At 24.8% G+C, this 27,456-nt stretch overlaps 1 protein-coding gene across 7 annotated transcripts in view; it reads right to left on the reverse strand.

Moving 5' to 3' along the window:
• The window catches only part of LOC122508849 (paired box protein Pax-5-like), a 191,289-nt gene extending 164,124 nt beyond the window's left edge, over positions 1-27,165 (reverse strand). For all 7 annotated transcript variants that reach the window (XM_043622434.1, XM_043622432.1, XM_043622436.1 and 4 more), the window contains exon 1: positions 26,172-27,165. The gene's annotated coding sequence lies outside the window, so the exon portion shown is untranslated. The remainder of the gene's footprint in view (positions 1-26,171) is intronic.
• Between the last annotated feature and the right edge of the window lie 291 nt (positions 27,166-27,456).

The raw sequence follows: 27,456 nt of genomic DNA on the forward strand, positions 1-27,456 counted from the left end.
AATAGGTTTAATTGAGGATTTTTTTTTTAAATAATTCAAAGTTTTTATTTTCTAATATAATTATATTTAATTGAAGAATTTCGAATAATTGAAATTTTGTAAAATTGAATTATAAAGAAATAAATTTGTAAATTCTCAAAGAACTTTTTAAAAAATTATTAAAAATATAATAGATTTATAAAAGAATTTTAGTTGAAAATACTAAAAAAATTGAATTTTTAAGAAGTTACAAATTATTACAGAAGTCCAATTATGTTCAAAATTTTTAAATTCTTCTTAGGGATTCAATTATTTTCACAAATAATAATAAATAAATTATCGCAGAATTGCATTTATTTTGGATACAATTTATTATTATTTAATTTTGTATTTAAATAATTGATTTCTAGTAGAATTTTCTAATAAAATTTAATTAAAAATGAATTTCATTTAAAATTTGTAGATAATAATTAAATATTAAAAACAATGCAGCATGAATTTTTAGAAATAATTGCATTTGGAAATTAATTTTTCTGAAAAAGTTTAATTGAATGTTTTTTTATAGGTATTATTTGAAGTTTTTAATTAAAATTAAATATTGTAAACACATGGAAATTGTTAAACAATTTTTCGAAAATTATTAAAAATCATTGATTTTAAGAATTAAATTAATTAATTAATTAATTTAGTTAAAAATTTTTGAAAATAATAATTGAATTGAAATGATGGAAATAATTTTGAAGAAGTTATACAATATTTTGATAATATAAATAAATGATTTTATCACTCGGTCATTTGTAATTATTATAAAACATGAAGGAATCGATCACTTCGAGTCCAAGTCTCTGAGTTATCAATATCATCATTTTTTATAGTTATATATGAAAAATATTAATTTGTAGTTTTAAGTAAAGTGTTCTCATATATTTGATTCGGACTGGTTATATTTTTTGTCAGTAATTGGTCCGTATTTATAAATGGTCCAAAATTTTTCATTTTTGGTCCGTAAAGTCCGTATTTTTAAATACTTTCACTATAGTTAATCGAGCCCTGGAAAGAGAGAGAGAGAGAGAGAGAGAGAGAGAGAGAGAGAGAGAGAGAGAGAGAGTCAATAGAGGTTAAAATTGGAGAGAATTCAATTTTCTATATATCTGTCTCTTCAAAATTTTTATATAAAAAATTTTACTCGTAAAAACTAAAAATAACATTAATTTTCTTTAAAGAATTTATACGTAAAGCAAAGATCGAGTTATCTGACAATATTGTATGTACACTGTAAAAAATTTTTGGGTTAATTTTACCAAAAATGGTTTGGAAGTAATTTACACCAAGAATTTCTGGGTAAAAATACACAAACTTTTTAGTGATTTTACCTAAACATTTTTGGAAGAAGTTTGCTTAAAATATTTTTTATGTAACCAATTTCTTTTTGTTTTTAGAAGGAAAAGTAGTATCATTTAGTTTGTGATAATGAACAAAGGAACAAAAAAGGCGTACTGAAATATTTCAGAAAAAAGAAAGGTTTTGATTTCCTTAATAATTTTGAAAGACGTCAAAAGAAAGAGATTTTTAAAAATGATGAAAAATCTCATTATCCGAATATGAGGATTTATATTTTGTCAAATATTTAATTACGAGAAATGCAGAGTAATTAAAGATGTTTAATTTCTAATGATTGATAGATTTTAATAATACGTAATATAAATTTGCAGAGGTTTAAATGAATTTCCTAACAGTAGTTTTGAATAATACTTTGATAAATGTTGAGTGGTTTTCGTTGCGAGCGCTAAGCAAGCTAAGCAAGCTAAGCAATCGTCTTGAACAGGAAAGGAGACAAATTGATGACAGTTCATTTTATTGTCGAGAGAGAAGAGAAGGAGGTGGAAAAAAGAAGAACGGTAAAGAGAGACAGCAGTAAAGAAAAGGGGACCGGCGTGCACAATTGATTGGTCCTGGTACATCTTGCTCGCTTCCTCCGCCCTCTACTCATGGGAAAGTCATCTATACTCTTACACGGACTACTCCTCTTCAAGTATACTTTTTGTGTCCGCCTCTTGATCGAGCCTGACTCTTTTCGCCGCGCTCAACTATCTAGCGAAATAAGGTCGATTATTGGTTCAATATCCCCTTCCTAATTCGTTCGATGGACTGTATTTGTCTTTTTCTGACTCGTCTACCTGTGGTTTCCTCGAAACATTGCTGAGGGTCCACAATCCCGTGTCTAATCGAAATTCTAGTCCTCTTTCATTCATAAATGGACCGAACCGAAACAACCACAGTGCAGTATGAAACTTTAGCTCAACACAAATATATATGTATGGAAATAGAAAATAATCCATCGTCCTTGGATTTATGCATGTAGAACGTACGTTGCTAGAAATCTCAGTAATTTAACTGTAGTTGACAAATGTAATTTTATTGTCATTGTTTCTATACAGTGACGTGTTATTCATGTGCAGCAGAGGAATTTTTTTATTTCAATTATATTCACATATAATTCAAGTTCAAGTTTACAATAAACGCTTCCACTTAATTTTAAAATAATCCCTTCATTAACGCTGTTAGATGAACATCCATAGCAAATAAATTCAAATTATTACCGAAAAACTGTCTGATTTTATATAAAAAAATTTCCAGGTCAATTTTTCCATAAAAGTTAATAACTGATACTTCCAATTTCTATTTAAATTATGATTCACGACTTTTTTTTAACGAAAATTAACTCTTTTTTAATTTGAGGTCAATAACACTTATAAGCTTCCTTACATCCGGTCCAAACTAACTTCCTTCCCCACTTTTACAAAATCACCTTAAAAATAAAAAAAAAAACTATTTTTCAATAGAATCCATTGTACATATATCTGTATTTTTTTTCTTAATACCGTAAAAATATAATTATGATTCAATTTCAAAATTTGTTTGAAATATTCTTTGATCACGCGGTATATTTTTTTCTGCATTATTATATTCTTCTTTTTTCCAAAAACCAGGTAAAATCATTTGGAAATAGATTTAAAATAAAAGTTTTCATCACACTTTCATTTCTTTTAAAAGACAGGTGTTTATATCTGTTTTGTGGTAAAAGATAATTTGAAAATAAAGGCTGGTCCATGGAAGTCTATATTGGATTTTATACCGTGATTCGATTAAAGCATAAAAATGATCCAGCTGTTATGTACAACTGCGCTAAAGACAAATTTCTGAACGGTGAAATCTATGTGATGAAGTAATCACAGATATTTTTCTGATGAAATAGGATTTGCTTAATGTTTGCTACTGTAATTATACACTTTTATTGGAATTAAATAAAAATATTTATAAATAAAAGTTTTCTCTTTAAACCTAATTTTTATTTTCATTTGATTTATTACATATTATTTCGACAAAATTTACTTTCTATAGGATTTTTTTATTTAACTAAATTATTATCTTACGTTTATATATGTATATAAACGTAACTATTTAAATACAGGGTTCGAACCAGTAAAAGTATTTAAAAATACGGAATTTATGGACCAAAAATGAAAAATTTTGGACTATTTACGGACCAATTATTGACAAAAAATATAACCAGTCCGTATCAAATAAGAGAAAATTTTACAAACAACAAATTAATATTTTTCATAACTATAAAATATGAAGATATATCGATAAATCAGAGACTTGGACTCGAAGTGATCGATTCCTTCATGTTTTATAATAATTAAAAATGACCGAGTGATAAAATTATTATTTTATATTATAAGAATATTGTAACTGCAACTTCTTTAAAATTATTTCCATCATTTTAATTGAAGTTATTATATTCAAGAATTTTTAATAAAAAAATTAATTTCCAAATTCAATTATTTCTAAAAATTCATGCTTTATTGTTTATAATATTCAATTATTATCTTAAATTTTAATTGAAATTAATTTTTAACAAAATTTTTATTAGAAAATTCTACGAGAATTCAATTCTTTAAATACAAAAATACAGAATTTCTTGAAGAATTGAATGCTTCTTAAAATTGAATTCTCATAAATAATTTCTCAAAAATTCCATTTTTTTAGTATTTCAACTAAAATTCTTTTATAAATCCATTATTTTTAATCATTTTTGAAAAAATTCTTTAAGAATTTACAAATTCATTTTCTTATAATTCTATTTTGGTGGATTCCACGTCAGTTCAACACACTTATTTTCATGACTTGTTGGGATTTGGCTGTACTTTTGTAAATTTATTACTTTTATAGTGATAAACAACTCCACGAAATATTTTTTCAAAATTTTGAAAATTACCAAAAATATGTCATTTTTAAAATTTTTGTCTTTTTTTTAAAGTGCTATAACTTTGGTTCTAACTAACCGATTTTGGATTTTAAAGAAAGGATTTGTTTGGTTTTAAGTATATTTTAAGATAAAATTAATATAAAAAAAAAAATTCAAAAAAATTTTTTTTTTGAAATTTTGAAAAATTAAAAATCCGTTTTTGAAAAAACATCATCTTCGATTTTTTTCAAAATTTTACTAAAGGTTAGGGCAAATGTGCTTTACATGACCTGTAAGTTTCATCTTGGGATCTCAAAGAGATTCGGAGTAAAAAAATAAAACGTAACCACAAATTACGAACATATGGGGCAAAATTCCTCAACTGCCCAGGTAAAAAAATGAATTTTCTCTAAACTTTGCTAAAATGTTACTATTATTAGTAGAAGTGTAAATATTAATTTTTTTTGAATTTGATAAAATATTTTTTGAGTTATGGAGTTTCAAAATTTTGATTTTTTTGAAAATATCTTTTTTCGATTTAATATATTTATAAGTAAAATTAATGAAATTTAAAGTATGAATAGTGATTTTTAAAGGGGTTTTCACGGGCTATAAGCTGGTGACCTTTTTTCTATGAGCCATGTAAAAATCAGAGTGGGATCATGAGAATTTTTGAGGAAAATAATAATTTATCATTATTTTACATAGAAAATGATGATTTATAATTAATTTCTTCAAAAAGTTCCATGGTCCCACTCTGATTTTTACATGGCTCATATGAAAAAAGGTAAGCTTTCGATTGGGATAGGTTATACAAAAAAATAAAAAACACCGATTTTGAGATACAGTAGAACTTGGTTAATACGATTCTGTAGGGACCGCACTAAGAATGTTTCTTATGTGGGAAAACGTATTAGGTGGGATATAAAATGTAAGTCTTTAATTGCAGGGACCACCATAAATAAGCGTCTTAAGCGGGAATTCGTATTAAATGGGATCGTATTAACCGAGTTCTACTGTATATTGAAATTAAGAATTTGACCTTGAATTTCAAGGTCAAATTGAAGGAAAACAACTTTTTTCTCATCACCAGCTTATAGCCCGTGAAAACCCCTTTAAAAATCACTATTCATACTTTAAATTTGCTTAATTTTACTTATCAATATATTAAATCGAAAAAAATATATTTTCAAAAAAATCAAAATTTTGAAACTCCATAAGTCAAAAAATATTTTATCAAATTAAAAAAAAAATAATATTTACACTTCTACTAATAATAGTAACATTTTAGCAAAGTTTAGAGAAAATTCATTGTTTTACCTGGGCAGTTGAGGAATTTTGCCCCATATGTTCGTAATTTGTGGTTACGTTTTATTTTTTTACTCCGAATCCCTCTGAGATCCCAAGATGAAACTTACAGGACATGTAAAGCACATTTGCCCTAACATTTAGTAAAATTTTGAAAAAAATTGAAGATGATGTTTTTTCAAAAACGGATTTTTAATTTTTCAAAATTTCAAAAAAAATCATTTTTTGATTTTTTTTTTATATTAATTTTAACTTAAAATATACTTAAAACCAAAGAAATCCTTTCTTTAAAATCCAAAATCGGTTAATCAGAACCAAAGTTATAGCACTTTAAAAAAAAAGACAAAAATTTTGAAAATGCCATATTTTTGGTAATTTTCAAAATTTTGAAAAAATATTTGGTATAGTTGTTTATCACTATAAAAGTAATAAATTTACAAAATTACAGCAAAATTCCAACAAGTCATGAAAATAAGTGTGTTGAACTAACGTGGAATCCACCTTTACAAAATTTCAATTATTCGAAAATTCTTCAATTATAAATAAAATTATATTAGAAAATAACAACTTCACATAATTTTAAAAAAATATGTAATTAAACTTATTCAAAAAAATTTATTCCACAAAATTGTTAGTTAAAAATTTGAAAGATTCAGATTTTCAAGAATTTTAATTTGAAACCTTTTTTATAATTCAATAATTTCTTAAAATTTATGCTAGATATATTGTTTTTAATATTTAACTATTATCTAAAATTTTAACTGACATTCATTTTTTAATAAATTTTTATTAGAAAATTCTACTATAGAATTCAATTATTTAAATACAAAAATAAATAATTTCTTGAATAATTGAATGTTTATTAAAATTGAATTCTCATAAAGAATGTTATCAATAAATTTTTAAATAATTCAATTCTTTTGACGAATTTTATTAAAATAGTAGATATTGAAAGTCATTGAATTGAGGAAAATTTTTGAAAATAATTGAATTTTGTCAAGAATTGTATTAAAATTTTTGAAAATAATTGAGGGCCTATAACGGATAACTGCCTGCAACGCATGGTCGAAAGGGACTATACCAGTCAGACATCAGTGAGAGGCCTAGAGACGCTCACTATTGTCTGACTGGTATAGTCCCTTTCGACCATGCGTTCCACCATCCGTTCCACGCCCTCAATTGAATTTCGGAGAAAAATTTTATTATTTATAAAGATAATTGAAATTTTGACGAGAATTTTAAATAATTTTTGAACATAATTGTATTTTTCGGAAGAATTTTATTACTTTTGAAAATAATTGAATTTCTGCAATCATTTGTAACTTCTCAAAAATTCGCCAAATTATATCGTTCAATTTACGAACTTTTCGTCCTTTTTCAATCAAATTACGGACTTTACGGACCTTTTTTTTTAAAAAAAAACTGACTTTTACGGACTTCAAGCAAATTTACGGACTATGCTGTCTGATTTGTGATAACAGTGTGAATGGTTCAGTACAACACCACACTGAACTACAGGAAAGAACAGCTTCTTATAATCTTATGGACCCTGCGTGGGTACCCACAGGAAGATGAGTTATTTGACGACTCACAACAGACGATATATTTTTTTTAATTGATAGATTATTTTCTGTTATGGAACCAATTCCCTTATCGATACCAGTTCACGCTAATGCTAATATTATGAAGCAGCATATAATATTTAGTATCCGTTAGACATTTGCTCAGCATCAACAGCTGAAAAAGTAGAAACAAGAGTATAAGGTCTAACTTTATTAACAAGAAGTATAATCTTGCCATAGAGGAGCATTGAAAAAGAACACCTATTATCAATAAAAAAACATGTGTAAATACACGTATAAATGCACGTGCATTTTTAAATGTATTTACACGTGTTTTTTCAATAGGGTACTTCTGATTGACCATAACAAATAACTAGATTTAATTATTTTAATAGAAGTGCACAGGATATTTTCGACGACGAAGCAAATGTGTTTAGTGGATATAAGGATTCTGTGAGTTTGACTGTTAAATATAGTAGAGTACCTGGAATATTGAGCTACAGTTACAATTTATCCAATGCTGTCAGGTCTCGGATCGATTTTAAGGAGCAAAAAGTCGTTTTACTCGATTTACAAAAAAGTACAAAAAAAGTCGAAAAAGTCATTTATTTTATTTAGAGTTATTGTCACAAAAATTTCATTTTCTGTCCCCTTTATCCCAATAATAACTTTAATCCTAAGATTTTGTCAACTTTTAATTATTTTCAAATAATGTTTCATATTTTTAACATTTTTTTTAAAATACAATTACTTTTGAAAATTAAAATAAAAAAGTTCTGAAATTTAATTATTTCAAAAAATATTTATGTAGGTACTACAGCTCCTCCTATATTCAATAATTTTCTAGAATTTTTAATTTTTATATAAACTTCTTCCTCTAGCCACCTAGTTTTGTATAGAGCAGAAGATATCCCTTTTGGTGCGTCTGCTACTGTTCCTAACTGATACGTCCACTGTTCAAAGTTATTGGGAAATAGGTTTTGGCAATGTTACCAAAATTTTTTTATGTAGTAATTTTACTTCTTGATAATAAAAAAAGTTGCCAAAACACGATTTTTTGCACTTAACATATGTTTCACATTTAGTGAAATGACTGATTGACAATTGTTTGTGAATAATTCCGGAAAATTTCAAATTAAACTGAAGAAGGCGAACATCTTGACTATTGAGTCGATAATCTTTGAAAATTTGTTATGGTTGTAGGTAGGTTGAGTTAATTTTTGTTGACTCAAAATTTATTTAGGTATGAAGTAGCAAAAAATTTCATTTACAATAAATGAAAATATTTGTTATAAAATAACAATTTTTTTTGAAAATTTATTTTCTTGTGATATTGTTTCTGATGGTAGGTGAAACAATTTGAAATGGAGTGCGCCTTATTTTATATTTCTATTATTTAACGTTCTAATTTATTAATTTTATTAATTTATACACAAATAATTCTAAATAACGTACCTATCAAAATATATCTCCTATCTCTATTTTACGTCGTCAAGTTAATGACGAAACGTCCAAGCGCCCGTCCTACCTGCCGGAAGGCGCTTCCTGCAGGACGCTTAAACAAGGAGCCACATCCTGCCGTTATGAACGCATTTAGTATTTGTGACTAAAAAGTATTTAAAGTAATTTCTTTCATGATGTCAACTTTTAGGTATACTTATTTATTCAGAATGTCATTTTGGAGGTGCTCATTTGAGTTTTTGTCGACCATTGCTCTTGTTTTCTTAATACATTCAAAGAAAAATTTAACCCCTTGATGCAAGAAGCAGGCTCAGACCATTCAAGCCCAATGGTCTATGTCTGGTTCTTGCATCAAGACGTTCAATTATATTCCAATCAAATACTATATTTTGTTGTATAAACCAAAGTTTCAGGTTCCTATAATAAAATTTGTTTAACCTAATTAAATATTTATTCGATTTAATTATTTATTATACTTTTGTATATTTGTTTTTAAATATGAAAAAGATTAATAACTGTTGCCAAGTGAAAGAAATATATTTGTAAAAAAAAATTGGCTATCTGCTAAGCAACAGGCCATGTAACAAAACAACAAAAAAAAACATCTTAAAAAACTCTGTTGAATATAAGAAACTAATATGGAACATTTTAAAAATTGAAATCAAAAACACTACAAGAACTGATATTTTTAAAAATTTTCAATTTTTCAAACTCTTTCCTGATAGCATGTGTCTACTTGGACACATTTTTACAAACACGATTTTTAAGTTCGTGAGATCGAAAAATATCGAAATCAATAAAAAAAATTGCAATTGATAGTTTTCATAACTAAAAGAAAAGCTTTATTTGAGGAACCCTAATAAAGAAATCACATATTTTAACACATTGGTTAATAATATTTATAAATATATTTAAGAATATGTTCAAGAATATATATTCAATGAGTTTTAATACACGTTTTAAATAAAGAAAAATAATTTTTGTTAAGTATCTCAATATCTCAAGTTCGAAAATATAAGGCGGTTCGAGTTTCGATACTCATCTTAGTTTGGTCTAGTTTAATTTAGAAACTAGTCTAGTTTAATATAATTCCTTTCTAACTGCACTGTCAGTATGAATTTATAATGTTAATACTCGGTTTATGATTAAACTAAACAGCCTGCATGATTTCAAAGATTTCATTTAATTTTATAAGCATTTTGAACTATACCTATACACGAGTAATAAAAAAAATAACGAAAAAGTATAGGAAATATACTCAAGTTTATATATAACTTCTAATTTAGTGATTATCGTACTATTTTCTAAAAAAAAGGATATGTTTTCAAAAGGAGAAGAAAAAACAGCAAATAATTCGTATGTCGTTTAGGAACCTTTCTTTGGACCGAAAATTCGTTCGAATGTTCAGTCAATTGTGAAATTAAAAAAGAAATTTAATCGTGATCTGTACAAAATTGGCACAAGTTTTTCTTCAAAAAGGGTTTCAAAATGACATGAGAAATGATAATTAGGTAGAATAGGGATTCAATTAAAGAAAAGGGTATTTTTTAAATTAAGTAATTATTCTGCCGTACAAAGTAAAAAATCTATAACGTTTATTCGCTTTTAGGTTGAGTTTTGCTTGCAGTATTAAGGGAAAGAAAACCTTAAGTTCTATATTTAAGATTTACTGTATGTAATTGTATTTAATAATAAAATAAATTAGACTTTCTCTTTTCATACAGTAAAAATAATCGAGAGAAATAAATTATCGACAACTAATAGTAAGAAATGATTCTTTCAATTGAAGAGCCAGGAAGAAAAACTCGTCATGCGAGCTGACGCACGCATCAGTTTCAATAATTGATTTTACTATATGAAAACAGTGAATTTATTTATTTATCTGTAACTATTAAGAACATCTGCATAGTAAAATTCACTTTTGACTTAGTATAAAGTATAAGTTGATAGAAATTCCAAACAGGGTTGGGTTTTACTGTGTAAGTAGTAAAAGTTTTTTCTTGTTATCTTGTATAAAAATATTTCCAAGTTTTTAAATTCTGACAAATATAACATAAAAATATTTTGCTTAGTTCCAAAAACTAAATTTTTTCAAAAATTTGCAAAATGTACCCATTTTTTTCTTCAACATAATTAAACAAAATTTTTAACTCACAAAAAAATGATCATTTTATAAGTGTCTTTTTTAAAGGATGAAGGGTGAACATGCTTGATTTCTAAATGTTTTAGGGGAATTTATGGATTTTATAAGATAAAAAACCGTAATATTAACGGAATATTCCAGGGTGATGTTGAGGAAATGTTTCCAGGTAGCTGGTCAATAAAGTGTCCATTATTGCCCTAGGGTAATAATAAGGACTATAAAATTACCACGAATTCTAAAAAAACCTAAACTTTTTCCATTTCTGACAATAATTTATTTTAAATAACTTAATTTTATTGAAGAACTGCCATAAAGTTATAACTTATAAATCATTTAATGAAGTACTTTTTTGAAAAACTTTAATTTCAATTCTGTTGAAATTAGTTTCAATTTTAAAAATTTTAACGAAATTATTTGAAACAATTTTACAATCTTAATAAACATTAAAATTCTTTCTAGAAATCCAATTATTTTCAAAAAAATTTTTACAATTCTCGTCAACATTTTAATTATCTTTATAAATAGCAAAATTCTTCGCCAAAATTCAATTATATTCAGGAATTTTTATAATATTCATATTGTGAAATGCAATTATTTTCATAAATAACAATATTCATCACAAGAATTCAATTATTTTCAACATTAATAAAATTCTTCGCAGAAATTCAATTGTTTTCAAAGAATCCAAAAAAAAAAAAATTGTCAACATTTCAATTATCTTTATAATTGAATAGTAAAATTCTTCGACAAAATTCAATTATTTTCAGGAATTTTAATAAAATTCATTGCAAAATTCAATTGTTTTCATAAATAATAGTATTCGTCACAAAAATTCAATTATTTTAAAAAGTAATAAAATTCAATTATATTCTCAAAAATTTTAATAAAATTCATGGCAAAATTTCAATTATTTTCAAAATTTTTTTTTAATTCAATGATTTTCAATATTTTGCTATTTTAATAAAATGTTTCAAAGGAATTCAATTATTTAAAAACAATTTTGACAAAGGGGCCGTTCATAAACTACGTCACACCTTAGAGGGGGGGGGGTGGAATTAATTTTTTGTGACGTTCTGTAGAAAAAATGGCGCCAAAGTATATAAAATTTGTGACGTGGGGAGGGGGGAGGGGTGTAAAAATTATGCAAAATAGTGTGACATAGTTTATGAACGGCCCCAAAGTTCTAAACGAATAATATTCAATTCTTTTGAAACATTTTAATATAATTTTTCGCAATAATTTAATTATTTTCATAAATAATAAAATTCTTCTCAGGAGTTTAATTATTTATGAAAATTTTTATAAAATTCTTGGCAGTAATTCAATTATTTTCATAGATAATGAAATTCATTGCAGAATTTCAATTATTTTTAATACAATTTTAATCAAATTCCTCAAAAAATGTAATTAAAAATTTTATTAAAATTCATCGAAAGAATTCAATTATTTAAAAATTTGTTGATAAAATTCAATATAAGAATTAAATTTTAAGAAACATTCATTAATTTATTCAATAAATTATTTTTGTATTTGAATAATTGAATTCTCGTAGAATTTTCTAATAAAAATTGATTTAAAAATTAATTTAATGTAAAGTTTCAGATTTAACTTTGGAGAATAATTATAATATAATAATTGCAATATAATATATAATAATTGCAATTTTTAGAAATAATTAAATTTTGTAAAGGTTTCAAATTAAAGTCTTTAAAAATTTGAATTTTTAATACTTTTAATTAAAAATTCTATGGAATTAATTTTTTTCAAAAAGCTTAATCGCAATTTTTAAAAATTATTTTAAGTTATTATTTTCTAATGTATATTTAATTGAAGAATTTCCGAATAATCGAAATTTCGTAAAACTGAATTGGAAACAAATGAATTTGAAAATTGTCGAAAGACTCGGAGTGATCCATTTCTTTATGTTTTATAATATAATATTCTTTCGAGTTATTGAATTTCAAAAGGTTAGAATTTGAAATTTTTGAAATCTTTTTTCCTATATGAAAAAATAATAATGATTAAAAAAGAAGTTGAGCTATTGATATTTTCGAATAATTTTACAATAAAAGAAATTCGTAAATAAGTGCGATAGAACATTTTTTTTAGTATCCAATCATTTTTAAAGTGAATCAGAACATTCTTCAGGGTCAGGGAAAAAGTCAAAATTTTGTCTGGAAATCAGGGAAAAGAAAATTAAATTTTTGTATCAACCCTGGAATAGCTTGGTTTTTAATATACACCTGCACCCTAATGTTAAACATTCGGATATATTAAAATGAACATAACATTATATTTAATTTAATATATTCCCTTGAACATTCAATACACGCACCTGTATGTTAAAGTTAAATTTTATAATGTGTGTTAGTGTACAGTTTAAGTTTAATGTGCAGACTGCAAGTATATTATATTTACACTGTTGTATATTAAATTTAATATTAGGTTTTTGCAAAGAGCTTCCTAATATTACAAATATATTAACTTTTTGATTTTTGAATCTTCTTTTTAATGGCATAAATTAAAACTAGATGTTTAAAACAAATCTATTCTTGTGAAGAGTAGTATCCTTACATTTTAAATCTAAACAAATTTTTGAAGCAGGAAAAACATCTATGCATTGAAGGGTGGAGTCAATAAGAATTATACTGTGTGCTAAGAAAATAGAAAATTAAGAAGAAAGAGAGATAACGCGCATGGTATTGGCAAGAGAGTAAGATGCACGGATAGTTTGTTGACTGCAGTAGACATTTGTTTACAATTACCAACACACATATACATCACAAGTCTACCTAGCTTATTGTACGCGCATTATATGTATGCGAATATATGAAGGTAAAAACTTTAATCTTACTTTTAAATACTCGACCAACTGTGTGGTGCTATTGAATTCTAATATGTTTGGTACTATGATTTGAAAGCATATACTAAAATTTACAACGAATTTCCATTTGGAAAATGAAAAATGATTATAAATGAAAAGTTGAATATTTTCTTTATTCTATTTTAAATATTTAAGTTAGCAATTTTACATTAATAGATGATATAATTGAAATTATTATCTGAAGAATGGATCAACCAATCAAAGATATAAGTTAGTGTAAAAAATGAGAAAGAGAGGCGACGAACTCAGCAGTGAAAATTATGGACATGGATCACACATACACGTACGCATTCTATTCACAACGTGTAGACTGTTAAACGCGATAAAATATTTGACGGTATATTCATCCCAGTACTGCAGAAAAGATATTACGGACGAGAGTGTACGAGAAGTTGGATAATCTGTGCTTGAGATCCAGTCTCTCTCTCTCTCTCTCTTTACTGGGTGGAGTATGCAAGTAGGTATGCTGTTACATGAGTTCGTAAGTAGAATAGATAGCTAGGATGCAATCGGGGCCAGGTGTGGCACAGAGAGTACGCGACTGTACCACGTCCAACTAAACCACTACCTCGGCAACTAGTATGTACACCAACCTACGTACTAGCAATTCTCGACTATAAATAGATTCGAGCTACTTGTACTCATAGGTATGAGTATAGACTATAGAATATAAAGTGCACACGTAGAGTAGTAACACCGATCCACTGCCCTCCACGTATCTAATGTTTTTCCAATATTTTTAAATATTTATTTATTATTTCATATTATTAAATATCAACTTTTATACGTATTTGCCTAATGTTCCAAAAAGAGCGATATCGATTCATCCTTGTATAAAAACTTTTATTCACTTCCTGTGATTCTTCTTTTACTTGTATTTTTATAAATGCCTATCAGAAAATAAAATTGACAACTTTCACTTTTAAATCCAATAAAAAAAAATTAAGCATTCACTTTAGTAAATAATATTTTATGATCATGTTTTGCTAATTCAATGCTTACATACCTACTAATGCATATTTTTAATAATATTTTTAACTATTTTCTTTTTATTATTATTATTATTATTATATTTATTAATATAACATTAAATTATTATAGTTTCCTATGTATCTACAAAAATAAAATTATCAAAACAATATAAAATAAGAAACAAAGAGCTAAAATTGTAAATATTTAAATACATCGAGTTTGAATTATACAATATTAATTAAATTGAACCCCTGATGCAAGAACCAGACGCAGCCCATTTAATTTCAATGATCTATGCCTGGTTCCTGCATCAAGGGGTTCAATTATACATTATTTTTTTGATTTTTTTTAACGCATATACCATGACTTTCTACTATCCAGAGTTATAAACATTTAAAAAATGAAAATTAAAAACGTGAAGTTTTGTGCTGGACCCTTTAGATAAATTGTCAATAAAGTTTTAATATATTGCAACCAATTTATAGTTTAAAAAAAACAGTAAAGAAGTAATGTTAAAGAATGTATATACAAGACCTCGTCACTACTTGGTCGTTTGCATGCGTTACATCTCTAAGGACTAGAGTTCGATCTCCCTTGCGTGTGAGAATTTAAATCTAGTTTTATGTGATATATGTACAGCGATTTTGAATTAAACTTAATTTTTTAAGTAATATAATTTTAAAATAAGTTAATTAATTCTTCTAAAAAACGTTTATTTTACATGCTTCGCACTCATCTACTATAAAACCTACTATTTACTATACTTTTTTACGTTATATTACTATTTGGGAACTTTTTTAGATTTCAGACACTAAAAGCTTACTACTTCGGCTTTTTTTTAGAATTTACTTTAAATTCGCTAATACAAATAAAAAAAACTATTCTTAAAAATTATAATCAAATTCTTTAAAACGATTCAATTATTTTCAAAAAATATTAGAAATTCAATTCTTTCCAAATATCTAGTATTTTCATAAAATTTCGCAAAAGAATTCAATTATTTAAAAAGAAATTAATAAAATTCATCCAAAATTCAATTATTTTCATAAATAATAAAATCTACACGGAAATTCAATTAATTTAGAATAGCATTTTCAAAAAAGTTTCGAAAAAATCAATTATTTAACAAAATTTTTATTCAATTACTTTCACTAATAATAACATTTTTCATGGAAATTCAATTTTTTAAAAAAATTTCGATAAAATTCTAAGCAAGAATTCAATTATTTTCGTATAGATAATAAAACTTATCGAAGATTTTCAATTATTTTCAATACTCTTTTTAATTAATTAATCGAAAAATTCAATTATTTTTACAATAAAGTTTTCCAGAAGAATACAATTATTTAAAAAAAATTTTCATAATATTTATTATATTTAAAAAAATTAATTATTTGAAAGAATGTTTATAAAATTCTTATAAAGAATTCTATTATTTTCAAAAATAACAAAATTTTTCACAGAAATTCAATTCTTTTTAAACATTTTAATAAAATTTTTCGCAATAATTCAATTATTTTCATAAATAATAAAATTCTTTTTAGGATTTCAATTATTTTAGAAAATTTTAATAAAATTTTTTCCAACTATTCAATTATATTCATAAATAAAAAAATTCATCGCATCAGGATTTCAATTATTTTTAATACAATTTTACAGAAATTGTTCAAAAAATGTAATTGTTCTTTAAAATTTTAATTTCAATTCCTCGAAAAATCGATTTTTTAAAAATATTTATTTTTAATTCTTTGAAAGAATTCAATATTAATTATAAAAATATTAGAATTTTTCACAGGAATTCAATTATTTTCAAATATTTTAATAAAATTGTTCCAAAGAAATCAATTAAATATAATTTTAATTACATTTTTTTGAAATAATTGAATTATGAATTTTGAAATAATTCAATTATTCTTTTAGATTTTGATAAAATTCTTCCTAAGAATTCAATTATTTCATAAATAATTCTTCGAAAGAATTCAATTATTAAAGATAAATAACAAAATTATTACCGAAAATTCAATTATTTTGTGGCATTTTAATAAAATTCTTTGCAAAATTTAATTATTTTCATAAATAACAATTATTCATCACAAGAATCCAATTATTTTTAAAAGTAATAAATTTCTTCTTGGAAATTCAATTATATTTTAAAAATTTCTAAGAAAATCGTTCCGAAGAATTAAATTATTTTTATAAATAATAAAATGCTTTTTAGAAATTCAATTATTTTTTTAAAAATTTAATAAAATACCACACAGACATTCAATTATTGTCCAAAATTTGAATAGAATTCTTTGTATAATGTAATTATTTTTAAAAACTTTTCGCAATTCAATAATTTTCAATATCTACTATTTTTATAAAATTTCCAAACAGAATTCAATTATTTAAAAAAAGTTTTGCAAAAATCTTCATAAGAATTCAATTCTTTTCATGAACAGATAATAAAAATTTCTCGGGAATTCAATTATATGAATTAGAATTTGCATAAAATTAGTCGAAAGAAATGAATTATTTAAAAAATTTTATATAAAATTCTTTGTAAGAATTAAATTATTTTTATAAATATTTAAATTCTTTCGTGAATAATAAAATTCGTTGCAGGAATTCAATTTATTAGCAAGATAAGAAAGAAGTAAATATTTTTGATGAAAATTAGGAAAAAGTCAGGAAAATAAAATATAGGTACTACTTTTTTACTATACTTTTGTTTAGTTTGAAAGCTACTTTTTGCTACTTTTTTAAAATTAATTATCGATTGCGAAGTCTGATTTTATACAATATACATTATTTTTATTGATTCCAGAAAAGCACATTATATATATTTATTTAAAAATGACATATTTAAATGTTTTATTTGAACCCTTAATTAATATGATTGTTTAAAAATATTTATGTTTTATTCATATAAAAAAGCATTATAAAGGATGTGAGATATTTTGTTAAAAGTTTTTTTTTAGCTAAAGAACACAAAATTTGGTTGAAAAAAAATAAAAGAACTTTAAAAAAATACGAACAAATTATTACATAGGGATAATAATCAGCGCAAATTGGAGTCTTCTCAAATTGTATAGTGCGTTTTGCCCGCACGGACTACAACAGTATCCATGGAGTAAAATCTATGGTTAAAATGGTCCTCAGGTTAGAAAACAAGAAGAAAGGGATTAGCGAAAAAATAAAATTGTAAGATGTGTAAAAAAGAAACTTGAACTGAACACTAGATTTTATTTGCAAAAAGCACAATTTTAGAAACTTGTGTATATTTTACAAAGTTCTGTTATAAAAAAACACAGAAAACTTTTTTTAAAATCATTTTACATAACTTATTGGATTACTTTAGTTACTTTTAGCGATATTAAAGCCTAAGTATAAGTTACTTTTTAGTTATAATTACTTTTGTTACTTTAGTTTTTTATTAGTAGTGTATGTATGCTTTTGACATCAGGAACATGAATCTCTCTAAGTAAGTTTTAATTCTGCCAAGTGACAACTAATTATTTAAAGTCTTGAAAATATTTCCACTTTTTATCAGTTTTCTAATCGAAAGAATTTATATACTTTTCCATCTTGCGATGAAAATTGATACATCACATTTTATTTATACAGATAGAGTTCAGAGTTTCTCTATTATAAATAATTTGCCGCTCGCGCCCTAAACGCAATCATACTTTCCATGAAGGTAAACAAAAAAAAGTTTCACACCACAGGCATGAAATAACTATTTCACTTGTCTGTGTTTGTTCTAAGAATCCATAAAAATATAGGTGAATATGACATATAAAATAAGTAAATGTGATTTTCAATTCTAATAAAATAATTTAATGGAAATTAATATATGTTTATGCATAATGTATATATATTTATTTATACACTATAAAATGATTTGTCATATCTTACTACTACGTTTGCTTGAGCATTTACACTTTTTCTCAATAACCGTTACTTAAGAACTAGTTATGCAAAATATACTGAAATATTTTTCACTCCTCGAAAAATAATTTTAAAACTATGTTTACAATTTCAATTAAACTTCTAATTGACCGAAATTTTAATTTATTAAGAAAACCATAAGTTGGGACTTATTGTTCGTAGAGAATGTTTCTATGAGTGGGCCTATTTTCTATTTACTCAAATAAAATTGTTCAGTGAATGAGATTTAAAGATTATTATACATCGTTGGATATAGATTGCCCTATAACTTCTTACATACATTTTTAAATAAAATTAGCAATTTTTAAAATAATAGGTAGAATTTAGAAATTTTTTTCATAAAAATAAAATATGAAATGGAATATAGATTATTATTATTATTATTATAACAACAATTTTAAAACAGTTGTGTTTACAATTTTCATAAATAGATCAACTTCAAAAAATTTTAATTTCCAATTTTATAAAATTTCAATTTTTAATGAATTTAATTAGAAATTTTAAAAAACTTAGATTTTTGCAAAATATTAATAATTCAAATTCTTTTTGAAATTATTATAGTTAAATTTGTCAATACATATTTAATTAATTATTAAAAATAATGGATTTATAGAAAATTTTTAGTTAAAAACATTTTAAAAAATTGAATTTTTTAAAAGTAGCAAATGGTTGCAGAAATTCAATTATTTTCAAAAGTAATAAAATTATTCTTAGAGAAGTTCAATTATGTTCAAAATTTAAAGAAGAATTCTCGTCAAAATCACAATTATCTTTATAAATAACTAAATTCTTCTCGAAAATTCAATTATTTAAAAAAATTTTCCTCATTTCAACGATTTTTATTATCTACTATTTTAATAAATTTCTCAAAAGAATTCAATTAATTAAAAAAAATTTTAATAAAATTGTACTCTAACATTTAATTATTTTCATAAATAATCAAAATTGCAGAGGAATTCAATTATTAAAATTTTGTTATAAATTTCTTCGCAATAATTCAATTAATTTCATAAATAATAAATTTTTGTATGAATTCAATTATTTTTATAAATAATACATTTGTTTTAGAACTTCAATTATTTTCATAAATAGGTAATAAAGCTCATCACAGAATTTTAATTATTTTTAGTACAATTATAATCAAATTCCTCGAAAAATGTAATTATTCTTAAAAATTTTATTAAAATTCCTCAAAAGAATTCAATTATTTAAAAATTTCTTGATGAAATTCTTTATAAGAATTAAATTTTAAAATACATTCAATTATTCAATAAATTATTTACTTTTGTATTTAAATAATTGAAAAATTTGGAAAAGGGTTCAAATTAAAATATTTGAAAATTTGAATTTTCTATACTTTTAACTGACAATTTTGAAGAATTAATTTTTTTTGAAAAAGTTTAATTTAATTTTTTTTTAAATAATTTGAAGTTACATGGAAATTTTTCTAAATATGTGAATTTTTCCAAATTCTCAGAAATTTTTCTATATTTTCGTAAGGAAATAATTTTCCTAAACGTTTAAGCGAATTTTTCCAAACTTTTGGGATTTTTTCTACATTATTTCATGGGAATGTTTCTAAATTCATAGGAAGTTTTCGATAATTTTTTAGAAAAATTCCTTTATTTATGTTAGTAAATTTTTCTAAATAAATAGTGGAATTTGCTTCATAAATTTTTTTTGTGAAATTTTCCAAAATTTTTCTTACAGTGTATTTTATTGAAAAATTCTCAAAGAACTTTTTCTAAAATTATTAAAAATAGTTGATTTAGAAAAGAATTTTAGTTAAAAATTTTAGAAAATAATAATTGAATTGAAATGATAAAAATAATTGTGAAGAAGTTACAGTAACAGTATTCTTAATATAAAATAATGATAATACTTTATAACTTTCTCAATCTTATGTTCTATAAAATTAAAAAATAAATTACTTTATTTGTATTGGAAACGTCTATATAGAAGTAATACAAAATATTAAAACTTAGATGTAAATTTATTACCGAAAAGCAACAAAAAATAACTTTTCCAAAATTTTCCACTTTTAAAGTGTCAACCCCTTTGAGTAACATGACAATAGAATAGGTATTAAATAATTAATCGAAAAAAGTATCTCAAACAGGTTTTCAAAATAAAAAATAAGTTTAAATTTTCGGTATAAAACAAACGAGATTTTTAAAAAAAAATTAATATTTGGTATAAAAAATTAAATTGAATAAAATAAGATATAAGGCACATTATTTTATTCATATGTAGCGGCTGTACTATCTGTAATAATAGATCATCCATTCTCACGTAAATAGAAACTACAAAAAGGTGTCTTTAATTTTAGATTATTAAATAGATAGTGAAATTAGCTATAATTATACATCAGGTGTATTAATAGAATGGCATACTGAAAACTCCGAAAGTCACGGCAGCTTGATGAGAGGCGTTAAGAGAAGTCAGATGGGATTAGAAGTCAGTAGAGTAAAAACACTAGCGTCAGAAGTCATTCAGGATCAACTTTGCTTCAAAAGCGGAAAAAAATATAATATATTTTTTACAACTCCAACTATACTTAGATTTGTCTATGATAGAAAAACTTAAAATTTTCTATAAAGTCACTTCTAAATAATAAATAATTTTATTTCTAAAATATTAAGTATATTTGAATATCCTTTGACTTATTTTAAAATTAATTTAACATAGAATTAAAATATCTGATTGTTACAAAAATAATTTTTTCATGTGCCTAGATACAAGTTGTAGAGCTTGAAAATTTTTTTTGAAACATGTCAAAAATTTTATACAAATAACATAATTATACATTTTTTAACATAAAACATTTTTTAAAGGACTGCGAAAAAATAATTTTTCATAAAAATAGTATAAGGATATTATAAAATACACTCAGTTTTAAAAAATGGTACAGTTAGCGTATTTTTACAACAAAATAAAAGATTGTAATATATTCCAGTCTAATGCATATTTTGCTGGGGCTGTTAAATTATTTGCTTCTGTATCTAAAAAAATTAACATTTCCACACTCCCCTTAGTTAGCAGGGACCCTATAGTATTACATTTGGGTGTATGGTAATTCTGCTTTTGACCCTACAGATAAATCCAATGTGTATATTCCTATACATATACCTATGTATGTACACAATATTTTAAGGAATTTATGTAAAATCCAAACAAAAAACCTACAGTGTTAGAGGTGCTTTTACAGGAAATAGTACACAAAAGTATTATTATAATTTTTACACCGGATAATATAATTGAGACTGATTGTGTAAAAACATAGTATTTCTATTTTTTCAAGTCACTTTTTACTAAAAATAATTCTTAAATGAAGCCTTCACGAGGTTTAAAAAAATCCATTATTAAAAATTTATAATTTGATATAAAATTTTTTTTTTTTTTTTATAAATTTTTTGGCAAAATTTTTTTATAAAAATGATAAAAATGTAATATTTTGAATATATTTTCCTTAAATCTTAAAAACAGTTATTAGACAAATTATTACCTACATTTTAACACTTAAGAAGTATATTTTTCATCTAATCAGATCAATATTTTTTAAATAAAAAATTTAAAAGATACTTTCAATTTACAATCATATATATTTTTAACTACATAGTATATCTATTGGTAGTAGAAGCTGAGACGTTTAATACAATAAAAACTAAATAATTCTAATTCGAGAAGTAAAAAGATATAAAATAAATTTGTAACAAATTTTCGAATAATTGTAATTAAAAAAATAAAATTTCTAAATTTTATCTCACTTTATTTCTTTTATTTCAAAATTATAAAAATATACACGCACATATTAGGGGAGGTAGAAGCAAAGCTAATAAGTCATATCTTATAATTTTTTTTATTTTATTTTAATAAATAAGCTTTTCTCATAGCTTTTAAAAAATGTTAGGGCATCCATATCCACTCACTAAATTTGAATCAGTTAAAAATAACTGATTTAGAAGCAAAAAATCAGTCACTAATTCAAATAGTAATATTTCTACTGACAATTAGTTAAAAATAACTGATGTTTCAGTAACTTTTTTTACTGATTCAATTAGCCAAGTTTAACGAATTTTTCAGTAATTTTTTACTGAAATTCAGTTATTTTTTCACTGAAAATCAATTATTTTTAACTGATTCAGAAGCAAAAAGTCAGTCACTGATTGTCAGTTAAAACCATGATTTTTAACTGATTCAAATTAAGAGAGCATATTTTTCTTTCATTTTCTATAGTTAGTTAAGACGCATTTTTCGATCTATATATTATAGCAATCATTCTGCTATAATTCTATCCAGAGTTATATAAGTTTTAAGAATTATTGAAATTTTTTTAAAAAAGTAACTTTTTGCAATTGTTTTTAGTGTCAATCTTTAAAATGCTCCATATTTTTTCTTTTGTTTAAAAGAATTTGTTTCTTAAAACACATCTTTTGACCTGTCATCAAACATTCTTATATACTTTTATTCAAAGCTATATAAAGTTTAAAATTGAGAATTTAAAAAAAATTAAATTTTTTCTTGCGAAAGTTATTAAAAACAAAAAATTAAAAATACTTTTTTCAACACAGATAAAAATTGAATTTCAGAATACAGTATTACTACCTAATTTAATAATAGTTTTTAATAATATAATTTAATAATAATTTTAATAATAATTACTACCTTAAAACAGTATTCTAACTAACGCGTTTAGAATGATTCTTGTATAGTTTGGGACTGATTACTAAACTGTTTTAGATTGAATATTATTTTTAATATTTATAATCTATTAGGTATACTATTTACTATTATTATTTATTTTACTTATTATTTTTTATTCGATCCTCCATGATCATAAAGTTTTTAAATCTTAAGTTTAAGAAGAAATATTAAAATAAAATTTTGGTAAAAATATTAAAAGAAATATTAATTTGAATATTGAATGTTGCTTTTATTGAATATTATTTATTATAAAATGTATAAAACATACCAATTCATAAATTACATAAGTCTTTACAATTCTAACGCTTTAAAAAATAAAAATAAACCTCACTACTTTTAGTAGGGGTTTTTTAATTGTATAATAAATTGAGCGGATGGGAAGAAGCACTCGCTGAGCGCGCGGTCGCAATAAGGGATAATATCAGTCAGGTACCAGTGAGCGGACTAAAGATTCTCACTGTTACCTGACTGGTGTTATCCATTGCGGCCACACACTCAACGAATAATTCTTCTTCTCATCTGCTCAATTTATGAAAAACTAATTAAAGTTTAAAATGACCCAGGTTATCAGTAAATATTTAGTGTCTTTTTTCAATCTTTACTGAATCAAGTTAAATTCCCTGTAGAAGTTTAACATAAGTGGCCTTTAATAAAAAACGATTCATTAGAAAAAAATTGTTTTCTATTCAAACCTTTCGGCTAAAAAATTTTTGTAACAATATTTCTTCATCTACAATTTAAAAAATAAAAATTTTTTAATAAAAAAATAAAAATTTTTTAATAAAAAAATATTGTTTTCTGAGTGAAAAATATTCTTTCTTACAATCGTTGGATCGTTAACGTTGTAAACTTTACCGATGTCTGTATTACAGGTTTGACACTTGGTCAATTTTGTCAAAAAAAAGTTTTAAAAAAGAAGTTAAAAAAGTATAGTTAGAAAACATTATCCAGATTCCGTGCTGACACTAGGTGCGACTTTTTGACTAACCTGGTTTTTAGGTATTCTGAAATGATTTTCTACAAAAATATACAAAAACTCCCAGAGTTACTGCGACGGAATTATTCCCGGAAACGACTCCGAGAACTTTGCCACGAGGGTATTATTATTATTAATTAAAATCTCGATAGAAATTATAGCACATGTTCAAAAACAAGTGCCATTTACAAAAATTCCAAATTATATATTTATACTCAAAGGAAATTTTAACAAAAAACTTTTTTCTTTTTCAAATTTGAAAATACAACTTTAGGTCAAGAAACTTTCTTTTGTTATTATTTTCAGTAAATGTTTATGTGACGTGCGTCCTTTCAAAAATTTTAGTGCCATTTTAAGTTTTAGTGAATTTACAAGATTTATTTAAATATTTTAATGTTTAAGGGGATCAATCAATGATTGGGTATAGTAATGTCTGTCGAGAAATGGCAAAAGTTGCTGTAATGGGACTTATCTCGGCCCAACAATGGCAAAATTGTTAAATCTGGGGTAAAAATTGTAATTGGATGAAGCTCGGTACAATATTGTTTCAATAAAGTCACATTAATGCATAAAATTTGGTATCTATGATGGCAAATTATAATTTACAGTACCCACACAGCACCGAAACTTTCCTAAAAATTTATTAAAGATTTACTTGCAAACTTCGAAGTATTTGCCTTGCAAAGTTTAGTGAAAATTTTGTAAAGATTTAAATGTCCCACTTCAATAAATTTTCAAGAAAGTTTTACGCTATACATTTTCACTTAGGAGAGAAGTCGAAAATTTAATTTAAATGTTCAGGAAAGTTTTAAGCTAAATTTTTAAGAAAATTTGACGATAAACATTTAAAACATTACACATTTAAAACATTTAAATCATTACACAATTTTCACTAAACTTTACTAGTAAATTTTTCGAACTTTGCAAGTAAATTTAATAAATTTTTAAGAAAGTTTCGGTGGGTAATGAGACATGATAACTTATTAGAACCGTTTTCTTTGTGTATGTGTTTTATTAAACTTAGAATAAATTTTAATTTCAAAATTTATTCAACTTACATTTAATGAATCCAAAAAATAAAGTCTCGAAATTATAATCATTCTTCAAATTTTATTAATGTCGGATTGTAATTGCGCGTGAAAATTTCAATTTAATTAATTAATTATATTCAATATTCAATTTAATTAATTAATAAGTAATTTTGTCACAATTGGTAAATAATGAAATAGTCATAATTAAGGAGAATAAGAAAAAGAAGATGAGTTTATTAAAATGTGATCAAAACTATCCGATTGTTGAAAAACTATCCTAGAATTGTAGGATTCACTGAGATTTTTATTTAATATTAGATTCTGTGTTTAGAATATATTTTAGAGAAAAACACACCCTAGGATGTGATTTTAATTTTTTAATGAAGATCAATAAGCTTTTGACTTTGACTATTGCTTAATAACTTTCGGATTGAAACAACTTTTACTTAATACTTTAAGTTACTTTGACTTAATACTTTTATAAATATATCTTTACTATAAGTTAACCCACTTGAAAATATATTACATTTAATTTTGTTCGCAAAAAATATATGTTTGTGAAAGTAACACCTATGAAAATTAAAAATATTTAAGTCTTTTTTAAAATATTACATTTCATCTACCAAAAAGGTGTATTATACCTGTTTTAAGTCGTACTAGGTAGATTCTAACAGGTGGTTTGATTCTCATTTTAGTTCTTTTATACATTTCCCTTACGTTTTTGATATTAATGAAAAATGAAATAAATGTAGAGTTGGAAGCATTTTAAGAATTGTTTTAAAATTTTATAAATAATATTGTCTATTAGTAATTTGTCGAAGAAGAAAAATAATGTTCAGTATTTGTTTTCATTTATGATTGCTGGTACAGTAAAGTTATTACTGTAAATGCAAACATTCTGATATGTTACGATGTGGTGTGGTCTGTGTAATTATTGCTACTCCACCGTGAGCATAAATAACTTACCTCGTTCGTAACTACTCCCGCGCGTTATTCTTTCGATCTTTTCTAACCGCTCGTTGAAATCTCTCGTCCACGCCGGTGAAACTAACTCACTAAACACATGACAACATGTTTACTTCTCAAAGATTTAGCAATATCACAAAAAATACCTGAACACTTTTTTTTGAAAACTTGAATATAAATTATTTTACTTGTATATTAATCTCAAAAATTGGATTAAAATTATTTTAAGATTTAAGATCTTCAAATTTGCTAAAAGAATTAGAAAAATAAGAATGGTTTTGAAATAAATAAGAAATGATTTTTATTTAATGAAAAAAAGTAGATTATCGGCACGAGGTTCTTGTTGTAAATCAGTCACTAGTCAGGTGTTTAGAACAGGGTGGGAGTCTCTAATCACAATCAACGAAAAGACGATAATCCTTCCGGATCGCTGACTCCGCGGTCGCGCACAAATTGTAAGTTTTGATAAATAATTTCCTTTTTATTTCCAACACAAGGAGTGAACACTAGATTTACACTAATAAGAGCAATTGCTCCTAATTCACACACTTGAATAGATCCTTTCAAATCACAATTCCCAAAGTGACGGACACTCTTGACACTATCATCCACTACTCATTGCTAATTGTTTACTATCAGAAGAAAAGCTTCATTACGCTTTATGTCTATTTGAGATGAACACATAAATCGAATGTTTTGCCATGATACGAGAGCTAATGTAAGAGCATCTGAAGCATCTTACCCGCTTCTCGTTATCATGAATCTTTTGAAGCGTATAGAGTAAAAGGCGTGCTGTCTCAGACAGTACTAACTTAGGCCCCCGGAACAGAGAGGGCCGGTCGCGCTTCACCTCCGTTTTACTGAATCCCCTCCGATCCTCGTACCCCACCTTCAACTGTATGTCTGTCTCTCACTACCTCCAACTACCTGTTAGTCAGTCCTTTTCTTCATTGCTCTGTCTCACTTTCTCTAACTGCAGCTCTTTTTATCTCTGTTTCCCTTCACCTCACTCCCAACGCAATACGCCACAAAGCGCGATTTGTGATATCAGTAGACAAAAACATCGAGGGCGGGGGTCCCACTTGCTTTGCTACCTCATTCTACCTTCACTGTTTGATGTACCGCATCCTCTTCTTCCCACCTTCGCTTTAAATCCCTACTACCATTCAACTCTCTCACTCTTTTTCTTTGACAATTTAACTTCTTTCCTAATCTCTTTCCTGTTTCATGGTCGTCTTATTAATACAGATACATTCTATTTTCTTTCACTACTTACCTTTTCAAA

Source organism: Leptopilina heterotoma, unplaced genomic scaffold (genome assembly GCF_015476425.1).
Source record: "Leptopilina heterotoma isolate Lh14 unplaced genomic scaffold, ASM1547642v1 Lhet_58, whole genome shotgun sequence".
Classification (NCBI taxonomy): domain Eukaryota; kingdom Metazoa; phylum Arthropoda; class Insecta; order Hymenoptera; family Figitidae; genus Leptopilina; species Leptopilina heterotoma.